General features: G+C 43.2%; 1 protein-coding gene across 2 annotated transcripts in view; it reads right to left on the bottom strand.

Annotated features, from left to right (window-relative positions):
- The window catches only part of TDRD7 (tudor domain containing 7), an 86724-nt gene extending 75959 nt beyond the window's left edge, over positions 1-10765 (bottom strand). Inside the window, exon 1 of one of the 2 annotated variants that reach the window (XM_032164629.2) lies at positions 10623-10765. The gene's annotated coding sequence lies outside the window, so the exon portion shown is untranslated. The remainder of the gene's footprint in view (positions 1-10622) is intronic. The other variant, XM_032164630.2, reaches the window with a different exon arrangement.
- Between the last annotated feature and the right edge of the window lie 1389 nt (positions 10766-12154).

Raw genomic sequence — 12154 nt, 5'->3', positions numbered from 1 at the left:
TCCCAATTTAAAATGTGCAAAACACCTGAACACATACGTCACTAAAGTAAAAATGAAGATGGCAAAAAAACACATGAAAAGATGCTCAACAGCATTAGTCATTAGGGAAATGCAAATTAAATTCACAATGAAGTATCACTACACATCCATTAGAGCAGCTTAATTTTTTAAAAAACTGACAATATGAAGTGTTGATGAGAATGCAGAGCATTTAGAACTCTCATACATTTCTGGTGGGCATGCAAAACAGTACCTTGAAAAATAGTTTGACAATTTCTTTTCTTTTTTTTTTTTTTTTTTTGAGACAGAGTCCAGCTCTGTGGCTCAGGCTGGAGTGCAGTGGCCCGATCTCGGCTCACTGCAACCTCTGCCACCCAGGTTCAAGCAATTCTCCTGTCTCAGCCTCCCGAGTTGCTGGGACTACAGGTGCACGCCACCATGCCCAGTTAATTTTTTTGTATTTTTAGTAGAGATGGGGGTTTCACCATATTGGTCAGGCTGGCCTTGAACTCCTGACCTCAGGTGATCCACCCACCTTGGCCTTCCAAAATGCTGGGATTACAGACGTGAGCCACCGCCCCAGCCAGTTTGACAATTTCTTACAAAGTAAAGCATACACTTATATAACCCAGCAATCCTTTCCTACGTTATTGCCCAAGAGAAATGATGACATTCACGTCCACACAGAAACGTGTGCATGTATGTAACAGCGTTATTTATAATTGCCCCCCAAACTGGAAACAATCAAAATGTCTATCAAAAGGTAAGTAGATAAACCAATCTAGTAGAGCCATACAGTGGAATACTATTCAGTAATAGAAAGGAACAATCTGTTGATACATAAAACATGCATGACTCTTATATTATGCTGAAGGAAAAAGCTGGATACAAAAGGCTACATACTACATGATTCTATTTATGTGAGCATTCTGGAAAAGGCAAAACGACAGGCACAGAAATTAGATCAGTGGTTGCCAAAGGCTGGGGGTAAGGGGAGGTGATTGGCTATAAAGAGGGATTTTTACGCATGTAAAGCATATTTTTAACCACCACACCCTCCCCCACACCCCCCAAATAAAAAAAGTTCCTTTAAGCTATGCTTCTCTGTGGTCAGCCCTCTCTGGTTCATACACACACTGCCCTAGCTCCTGGCAACTACCAATCTGCTTTCTGTCACTATGGATTATTTTTGCCTAGTGCTTTGTGTTCCATCTATGTTACTGCATTTAACTCAGTTCATTCCTTTTTATTGATGAGTAGTATTCCACTGTATGGATATACTACAATTTGTTTATCCATTCAAATGTTGATACACATTTGGGTTGCATCCAATTTTGAGATATTATAAATAAAGTTGCCTTGATCATTCATGTACAAGTATTTAGGTAGGCATATGTTTTTATTTCTCTTATGTAAATTCTGAGAAATGCCTTTTCTAAAAATCTAATATCTATAATAATTCTGGGAGGCTATTATCCTCAACTTATAGATATGAAAACCAAGGTTCAGATAAGTTAAATACTTAAGATATCGCAGGATGTAGATAAGCTAGGATTTCAGTCCAGGACTGTTTGATGCCAGAGGCCACATTTTTCCCATTATATCACCCTGTCTACTGGTACTGGGAAAACACCCAACAAATCCTGAAGAAATAAGAACAGGAGACAAGACAGGAAAGAAAGAGTAAGCAGAGTAAAAAAGAAAAAAACAGTGGTGTGAAATCCACAGCTGACTCCACTTAGTCACAGGGATGGTGTGGATGCCAAGACAATGGAACAGCTGGAGATACTCTAAAACTAAATAGAAATTCATGACAGAGACAGAAAACAACTGCAGAGTCTGTGCACCTCCACTACCTCTGAAGTCCACACTCCGAATGAGTGCCAGGGAGCAGGAAAGAGGACGGCTTTGGGACCTATACTTCACGGTTGCCAGATGTCAATGCTGAAGTATGAATTTTGGCTCCTGAATAGTAAACTGATGACACGGAAAATACTTTAACAATGGTTCATGACTCATGAGTCAAAGATCACTGAACTACTACACAGTTATTTCCACAAGTAGTAAAAACCACAGTGGAGACTGGCCAAGTTTTAATTTGCAAGAGGACATACTAAAGCATCACTTGCTTACTCCTCAGTGCCAATCCACCCTGACTAGCCATTTCTGATCTCTACCTTCCCCATCTATGTGCTCTTCTTCCCTTCAAAACCCAATCCCTCCCACCAGTTCATCTAGAGCTCTTCTGAGTGAAACTGGCTTTGCATCTTTGTATATCCGTATGCCTAAGTGGGCCTTGGCTATCAGTTACATATACATTACATATAGATATAATGTCAGGTGGTTAGCACACATCCAGGGAAAATATCCATCTGGGTGTGACCAGTGTAAATGATTCAAATTAGACTGTTCAATATATCTGACTCCTCCCTGGCCAGACTACTTTATATTCCCCTATCACAGTTTCAGTAAGAAGGCCTTACCCTTCGCCTTAAGAATAGAGTTTCCATGGTATTCTCCTTCCCTTCATTTTGGAAAGAGCATCTGCTCCACTGCCACCTCCCCTCTGTGGTCTACTTTTCTCAGCTACATTAGGAGTGGACAGCAACCATAAATTTATGGGGAAAAAATGTCTGATAAATGCATTTCACTAATGGGTGTCCTGTTACTAAAACCTAACAGAACACTGTGATGCCGGTTTGAAAGGACAGGTCCAGCCCTGTCTTAGAGTCTAATTAGAGGCTTGTTCTACAGGTTGCCCTCTGCGAAAGCCTTCCCCTTCTTCCACCCTCGGGAGAACCATTTTAGACCACTGCCCCTGAAATGTCCCCTCTATCTTCCTTATTTCTGCTCTGAAACAGCTGCAAGCAGGGATCTCCCAAAAAGGGCACTTCACAGTTTATTGTTTTTAAAGAGCGGCATTCGGGTAGTCTTCCTCTCGTTCCCACCCATGACCTGTTTAACAGCCACAGAGTAGAGTGAGGTGTGAAGCTTTGCCTAATGCTTGCTTCTCTAGTCCCACCCTCTTTAAATGTGTCTTCTCCTTTATACAGCAGATGTCTCGTGACCTCCATCCTGATTGTTCTATCCTTTCCCCCGAGACTCTCAGAAGAAAATTAAATAAAATACCAGTGTGAATCTGCATGGCACAGATGTGCTCATCCTTATTTTTCACTTTTCCCACCCTATCCAACCTCACATTTACTCACCTTGATTTCTTGGCATTGTCAGACTGTTTTTTCTAAGTTATATTTCTCAATCTGACCTGAGAAAAGCTTATGCCACACACATACTTCCTACTTTCACTCCCCCTTTATTTTTCCCCCAGATAGAGTCTTGCTCTGTCACCCAGGCTGGAGGGCAGTGGCGTGATCTCTGCTCACTGCAACCTCTGCCTCCTGCGTTGAAGCAATTCTCCTGCCTCAGTCTCTTGAACAGCTGGAATTCCAGGCGCCCATCACCACGCCTGGCTACTTTTTGTATTTTTAGTAGGGACGGGGTTTCACCATGTTGGCCAGGCTGGTCTTGAACTCCTGACCTCACGATCTGCCCGCCTTGGCCTCCCAAAGTGCTGGGATTACAGGTATGAGCCACCACGCCCAGCATTTCACCCCCTTTTTAATGCACATATTATCACAGTTAAAATCTACTTTAAAATATTTCAATAGTAAAGTTGCTAACACCTGGCTGTTGATATATTTTGATTTGGTTTTGGGGGAAGGGCAGGGGATTGCAGAAGATTGTGCCTGAGCCTCCTTTTACTTGTGTTCTCCAAGTTTAATGCCACTGCTCACTCATTTTCCTGGGATAAGCCCCTTCTCCTGGACCTCATTCTCTTTATCTGTAAGATGAGCGAGGTCAGCATTAGTTCTCAATCCTCCCCCAAGCAATGTGATACATAAAGATGGAAGGCGGATGTCTACAATTCCTTCACTGTTCACCACCTCCATGGCAGTTGTCCTAGTCCATGCCAGCAACATCTCTTTCCTGGAGCAGAGCAGCTGGGTTCTTAGCTGGTCTCTCTGCTTCCGCTTCACCTCCTAGAATCTGTTCTCCACATATCAGCCTGAGTGATCTTTTCATATAATATATACTATTATATCATGTTACTCAAAACCCTCTAATGCTTCCTGTGTTAACTCAGACAAAAAGCCAAGTCCTTACAGAGCCAAAAAGGGCCCTACATAATCTGCAACCCCCACTTCTTTGCCCTAAGTTCTCTCTTTTCTTTATTTTCACTCACCCATCCTGGGCTCCATGCTTTTCCTTGAACATGCCTGAGATGGCCTCACAACAGGGCTTTTGCACTTGCCATTCTCTCTACCTGGGACATATTGACTCCAGGGGCATATGTGGCTCACAGCCTTACCACCTTCAGCTAAAGTATTTGCTCAACTGTTACCTCCACAGTAAGGCCTTCTCTGGCCACCCTATTCAAAATCAAAACTGAGATGCCAGCTTCCCTGATTTTCTCCTTAGCACTTATCACCATCCAATATTCTTCTTCATTTAATGTTTTTGTCTTTCTCCCCAACTTGAATGCAAGCTCCATGAAAACAAGGATTTGTGTCTGTTTCGTTCACTGCTGAATCCCTAGTGCCTAGCCCGCAAGAGCTCAATATATATTTGCTGAATGAATGAGAAATTCTCCAGCCACCTACCACTCCTTTTCTCTCCTACTCACTAAAATGCAGCATAACATAGGTGAGCTATTAAAGACATAACTCTGAATCCAATTTAAATTACTAGAAAACTATCTGCAAATGTTAACAATTCTTATAAACTGAATGAGACGGCCAATCGCAACACCAAACCGTGGTTGAGAATCATCAAGTAGATTATTTCTGAGCCTGTCCACTCTGAGCCAGATTAGGCCCTGTCAGGGCCGCAGCATGATTGCAAGGAGCCCACACATCCTGACGAGCAGCAAGCACGGCTTGAATATTAGTAAACGTCTCACATGAACTTATAGTCCTGTTTTTCAGAGTGTGCAGATATTATTGGGATCCATAAACACAAACTGATATTAAATTCACAACAGCTTTTGGTAGTTATATATTTAATTGACCAATGGATACTGCAAGTACAACTACTAGTGTATGAGGTTTCACGAAATTTTTCTAAAGCTACAAAAAATGGCCTCATACTTGAGGAGACTGAGAATCAACGCTTGACCACATGGTTGCAATTTGTAAATTAAGTTCCCTCCCCCGCCTGCCTTTTTAAAGTAGGCTATCTTTCATGGAAGACTATAACTCTCTATTTGCAAACAACTTTTTGAAGGGAAGGGGAATCCCTTGGAGTATAAGACTGTGGGTCTCAAAGCTGGTGAGAAGCAGTTAAATGTAGTAAAACCTGGAAGGCTAAATGTGATTGTATTCAAACGCACGACTTGCCAGTCTGATTTCAATTCCCACATTAGCAACATCACTTCAGGCAGTGAACGAAAAAAAAAATGTAAGCTTTAAAAAAATCATCATTATTTTCTAATCTATATCACTTCGTAAGTGCTGAGTTTTGTTACTTGGCTCATGATGACTTTTTTTTGAAACTTTCGGAAGATGGCAATTATACTCTCAAGGTATATAAGAATACTTTGTTCTAACTATAAAAATAAAGTTTAATATCTTAGACATAATCCATTAGAAGCATAAAAGAAAGTATATCATGGGAATTTCAGCTATTAGTGTCCCAAAGACAAACTTTTAGGCCAGAACAAATTAAGTTTGGAAGTTTTTCTAAAGTGGCTCCTCAAATTTTTAAAGTTGCCATTTTGATCTTTCAGCTCCCTTGCTCTTCCCCCCTCATTTCTATTCTCTAAAAGTACTGTGATAAGTAAGTTTTGTAGAATTCACGTTATTTTTATTTTGTGAATCTGAGAATGTTATGCAAGCCCAGGTGACCACAAGTTAGACTATGTTGGGGGAAATGAAGTTGTCCATCTTCTGTTTCAGACCACGGCATCTCAGGTTAAAATTCCCAACAGCGTCCCTAGTCAACATGGGGGCTACTTGAGCTGAACAAGACTCCTAAGCAGCAGAGTAAACTAAAAGTGGGTCTGGGGAATTATTAAATTATAGCACTTTTGATTTCAAAAACTGGCCAAAGTCAGCTAGCAAAGACCTCAGCCAGGGAGAAACTGGCCATGACAGATTGCACTTGATCTTTACTTCCCTTCTCTCACTGTTTTTCTCCTCCCGGCCTCTCTGAATAAAAGAATCAAAAGTAGAGTTATATGTGCTTAGCACAATACTTGCCAGTCAGTAGTTACTAAATAAAAAGATTTTCCTAGAAGCATAGTATGAATGGGAAACAATCTGTAAATATATGCATTCAATGGCTAAGAGTGCAATGACACAAGCATTGGTATATTGAAGAAATGTTTTGTACGGCATTAAATTTGAAATATCAGCATTTGCCTGGATTTTCTTACTTGCCTCATTAACACACTTACAAACTGGCAGACTTGGTAAGAATGCCAGGGGATCTCCTCCAAGATTTCTTACCTAACTTGTAGGCAAAAAGTCACATACTGCTTTGGTAAGGGTCTAGGAGCAGATTCCCTGCCACCACCATGTCCCTGGACCCTGCCTGGTTAGGAAAGCAGCATGCGACGGTGGGCCCAGCTCTGAATGGGGAACTGGGGGAAGCATGGAATGCTAGTGGGCACCTTATGACTATCTCCTCCAAACTCTTCAGTTTAAAATCAGGAAACTGAGGCCCAAGGGAATTGTTCCAGCTCTCAGATATTTTTATGGCCAGAATCATAAGAACCCAGTTTCTGGTTTCCAAACTAGGACTTCCTTTCAGACAGTTGCTCCTAATGTATGGAGATGGCTTCTGAAGAGTAAATTTTGACTCAGGAAACACTGACAGCAACCTTGGGGCATGCTTAATGACTAGCCCTTAAGTGGCATGAAACAGGGAGCTGTCACATTCTGATTAAGAGTATGGCACCCAAATCCAGAAGAATTGCTAACTGTTGCACTTGACATCTTTTTTCTTTTAGACAGATTTTTTTTTTTTTTTTTTTTTTTTGAGACAGAGTCTCGCTCTGTCACCAGGCTGGAGTGCAGTGGCGCAATCTCGGCTCACTGCAACCTCCGCCTCCCGGGTTCAAGTGATTCTCCTGCCTCAGCCTCCTGAGTAGCTGGGACTATCTTTTTTATGCTTTCGTGCTTTCCTTTTTTTCTTCGCTTATACCCAATTAATCTTAAGTATCCAAGACGCTAATAATGCACGTGAAGTGGAGTGGGGAGTTAGGGAAAGTGATGACAATCTTTAGGGAAACAAAATTTAAATAATTTAAGTGGCCTAAAATAATTCTCACTCTACTTCAAAATTGCATTTTGTAAATTCATAGCCTTTTCTCTTTACTATACCTGAAAACGGCCCAAGGAAGTCCTATTCTGAAGAACCTGGTTTTGGTGTATCCCAGATAAACACCTTCTACCATTGATTGATCCTCCCTGGCTCAGTCATTTGCATATTGTCTGCTTCCTCTGGCTACTGGTGTCAAAGGCCTTTAGCTGAGCTAGTCTGACTTCCATCCTATGCTTTCTCTTTTCTAAGTTTCTTCTTGCTCAACTATTTCCAACTGTATTATTTGGCTCATCTTCCTTACTACATTTTTCATGTCATGAATTTAAGTTGTCGAGTGGCACTAAATCTTAAAACAAATCAGAAGAAGTATTAGGGTAAACTGAAAACACCAAGTAATCTCTCTTAGCTTCTTTTAGTTAGATGTTCAATTTTGAAGTATCTGGATATCTCTTTAGGGCATATACTTCTAATAACTAGCTGCCCTTCTCCTTGAAGACACTATTTTAGCAACAGCGGGACCTTAAAGTCCCATGATGTCTGTGCTGAAACATTTTAGGCATCGTCTAGGCTAACCCAAGCTCCTTATCTTACAAATCAATAAACTCAGCCTCAGAGGGAAGATTTTTTCCTAAGATCTTTACCCAATAAATGATTTCTCATCTTGCAACACTTTTAAATGCTCTTTTCTTTCTAATCATAGTCTGTTACCACCTCAATTACTCCTTCACCAACCGGTTTTTAAAGGAAAAAGATGATTAATGCCCTCAGGTGGATTAATGCCCTCAGGTGATGGTATACTTCCTTAAGAGTTTTTTTTCAGGGAGTTATCTTTTTTATTCTTGTGATTTCAAGTTCCAAATTATTCGTGCATTTTAACTGCATACTATGAATGTATGTAAGTAAGGGATTTCCATAAGTCTATATACTAGATGAAAAAACCCTGAGATAATAAAGTGGCTTAGTAAGGAGTTTGTGTCTTAATCCTAATTCCGCTACTGATTACCTGTGACAAGTCACTTCAGGTCTCTTTTTTTAACAAGGAAGATAAGAAAGGTGGGCAACAGCCATGATTCTCAACTTTCCTTGGATTAACTGAAGGCTGAAATAAGGTCCAAATATCTAATGAAAACCGAGTTTGCTTACTCATGACAAAGCTGCACAGGCTAAAATGTCAAGCTTACTTTGAAGTCACACTGGGTAGCTTGCACTGATCAAGTTCTGACTGGCATATATACATGTCTTCAACTAAAAATTGCAAAATTAATTACTTTTAGTTTGAAAGACAAAACTGTAAACATATTTGGCTTACAGGGAAATAATGACAAGAATGAAGCTTTCAAAAGTACAGAGGTGGTAGTGGAGGAAGGAAAAAGCAGGTTTGGTACAAAGAAACAACAGTTCACATAAATATAAAATTTCACCAAGGAACTTCTGTGAAAGTGTCTAAATGCAAAGCACTTATGTCAAATCTCAATTCTTGAAAACAGCACTTGAAAAACACAAATTAGGCACTCGGAGTTGGATTATAAAGTATTTTTTCTTTATATTCACATTAAGTATCCAACTAGATTATATTGCACAGAGAACTTAAAAGAGGGGTTCTTCAAGGAGTTTAAAATCTCTTGATGCAAAATACAATAGTTCATTCAGCCATGTTCAACCTGTGCACTTAAAAGGGCATTAGCAGGGGATTACATTTCATTTTCAATCTACAGAGACTGAAATCTGAAGGCACTGCCAACTGCTGCCTCACAGTCTCACCGTGTAACTACCAAAGAGGGAGGCTGTGTGCCACCAAAGGGCCCTGGATTGGGGCACAGGAGATGTGAGTTCTAATCCAGCTGGCCCCAAGGGCAATCCCCTATACCCAGAACAGTACTTTGCACATAACTGATGCTCAATGAATGTCAGCTGAGTGGAAATGCAAAAATATCCACCATGTGCCCATTTGTATTATACAGTAAACATAAAGATCTTTCTGTCCCTGCCCTCAAAAAACTAAAATCCAACTATGTAAAACATGGATAGTTTGTTGGGAGGAAGAGAGTGAATACTGCTTGACAATTATTACGAGGCAAAGGATATACAGTGGTTATCTTGGAAAAGCCTTGCAAAGTGAGCCAAGTACATCTATTTGACACACAGAAAACCAGGCTCAGAGAAAGCATGTAATTTGTTCAAGATCACACAATTTGTAAAATGAGAAGCCCAGATTTCAATCCAGGTCTGCAAAGTTCACATTATTTGCAGTATGCAACACATTCATACACATCAAGGCAGCCGAGGACGACACAGGGATTTGGGTCCAAGTTTTACTTCTGCCACTAAGCTGTTGCATATCTCTCTAGAGAGAACATTTCTCTGCATTTTTTTCACTGGCACGATTGGACAGCAGAGAGGTGTTGGTAGGTGGGTTAATGAACTAGATCTGTGGTTTTTTGGTTTGGTTTGGTTGGGCGGTTATCAGAATTCTTCTGGGCCAGGACTTGTTCTAATGTGGTTGTTTCCCTTCCCTGCTCTTAGAAATTATTTGAGAATGGTACCTTTAGCTATTAATGGAAATATATTATACCTCTCAAGTGAATGGGAGCAGAAAGATGTGCTGGCTCCAAGCTCCCTCCTAGCAAGCTGAGGCTGACAGTCTCACCCTGCTGAGGGGATGCTACTGAAAGTTGAGAGACAACTTACTCAGGGATCCATGTTTCCCTCCCAGCTGGGTGCTCTGTACCCACTGGGTGCTCCTGGTTTGAGAGAAACGGGGATGTGTGTCCTGCATTACTTAAGCGGCTTGCCTGGGGCTCGTCTCCAGATTATAGAGACCTTCAAGAGAAGTTTGTGGTGTAAAATACTCGGGTTCAAATAGGGGAGCGCGGACATCCCTCGCTGGGGGCGGCGGCTGCGGCCTGTCGCGCTGGTAGCGGGAACCACTTCCTGGTCCGCATCTCCCGCCCGCGTCCACACGCCGCTGCTGCATTTCCCCCACGGCGAAGAGCTTCCGAGGCGGCAGGAGGCTCCGTCCTACTCCCGCGTGAACGCCCGGCCCGGCCCAGAGCAGGGTCCCTTCAGAGATTTAAAACACAATGCTCTGGAACTCCAACTCCCCCGGCGCCCAGCCCGGTTCCCAGGCGTCGGGGCGGGGGTAATACCCTGTGGCTGCAGGGAAAATGCCCCGAGCCTGTTGGAGCCCCCGGCCCCGGCCGCGGTCCCACCGGTGACCCAGGTGCGCCGCGCCCGCCCGAAATCTCGTCTGACGTCGCCCGGCACCTGTCGCGCCCGGAGCCCGCAGGACCTGCGCTCACCTCGTTCCGGAGGCCCACGGCCCGTCCCCGCGCCTCTGGGCCCAGCTCTCTCCGCCGTCTCCGCCAGCGGCCCCGCCGCGGCCGCCGCCCACTTTCGGTTTCCCCGCACCGCCGGAGCCGCCCCACGGCTTGGGAATCACCTCAAGCCCCCGCCCCGCCCTGCTCGGCCCCGCCCCGCTTCGCCCCGCCCCGCCCCGCTTAGAGGGCAGCCTGGCCTCGGCTCTGCGCACGCGCGGGCGCTCCGGCCGGCCCACGCCGGCGTCCGCGCGTGGGAAGGGAAACCGACGCCACCTAGCGGTTTCTGCGCGTGCCCACGCACCGGCCGGCGGCGGAAGACGCCTGCGGGGCGGGTGCGGGAGCGCCTCCTGGTGGACAACGCAGCTACGCGCGGGCCGAGCAAGCCGGGACCCAGCAGGGGGCGAGGGCGGCTCCTTCTATGGAGCTCACCCTCCTTCCAAACAGTTCAACTCCTGCACATTATTTTCTTCAATATGTGGAGCAGTTACTTTTTATTGCCCTAGACACACACTCTGTCCGCCCATATCCTTCAGGCCTTTCTCAAGCATTACCCTTTCAATGACGGTGGACACAGTCTCTAACATGTCAACCTCCTTCCTTGACTTTCCCTATCCCCATTCTCAGCCTTATTTCTCCTTAGCACCTATCTAGCACACTATGTGTATTTTACTTATGCTTTTATTGTCTGCTATCCTTCTAAAATTAAAGCTCTGTGAGCACAAGGATTTTTGTTTGGTTCCTTAACCTATTCCCAGAGCCTAGGATAGTGCCTAGCACACGATCAGCAAGAAATATCTGTCAAATTTATTCATTCATTCTAAAGTTATTGAACACCTAATAAGTGAATACTTATTTCTTCTGCACATTAATTCCACCAACACTTATTGGGCACCTGCTTTGCATTCCTTCAGCCAACATTGAACACTTCTCTGCACCATTGGATATGCATTTACTGAGAATCTGCTGCTTATTCAACCGGTATTGTATTACAGCTTGACTGCCATGTATAAGACATACAATAAACTGAAGGTTTAAAATGTACAGTTTGATAAATTTTGATATATATATATATCACTGTGAGACCATCACTGCAATCAAAATCATGAACATATCCATCACTCAAAAAAGTTTTACTGTGACCCTTTGTCATTCTTATATCTTGTCCCTCCCTGTCCCTTGCCCCCTCAACTGCTCACCTGCTTTGTTGCTATAGATTAGTTTGCTTTTTCTAGAGTTATATATAAAACTTTTATGTATGGACTCGTATGTGCTATCCCTTTGGGGGGCTGCCTGGCTTCTTTTATTTAGCAAATTATGTTCATCCATGTTGTTACATGTTCAATAGTTCATGTCTTTCTATTGCTGAGTGGTATTGTAGGGATGTACCAAACCTACCACGCAACCCAGCAATTCTGCTCCCGGGTATTTACCCAGGAGAAATGAAAGCATATGTCCACACAAAAACCTGTACAAGAATGCTCGTGGCAGTTGTGTTGGCCGTAGCCCCAAATGGA

This window comes from Hylobates moloch, unplaced genomic scaffold, assembly GCF_009828535.3.
Source record: "Hylobates moloch isolate HMO894 unplaced genomic scaffold, HMol_V3 SCAFFOLD_10, whole genome shotgun sequence".
Classification (NCBI taxonomy): Eukaryota; Metazoa; Chordata; class Mammalia; order Primates; family Hylobatidae; genus Hylobates; species Hylobates moloch.
This window is presented reverse-complemented; position numbering and strand designations above follow the sequence as displayed.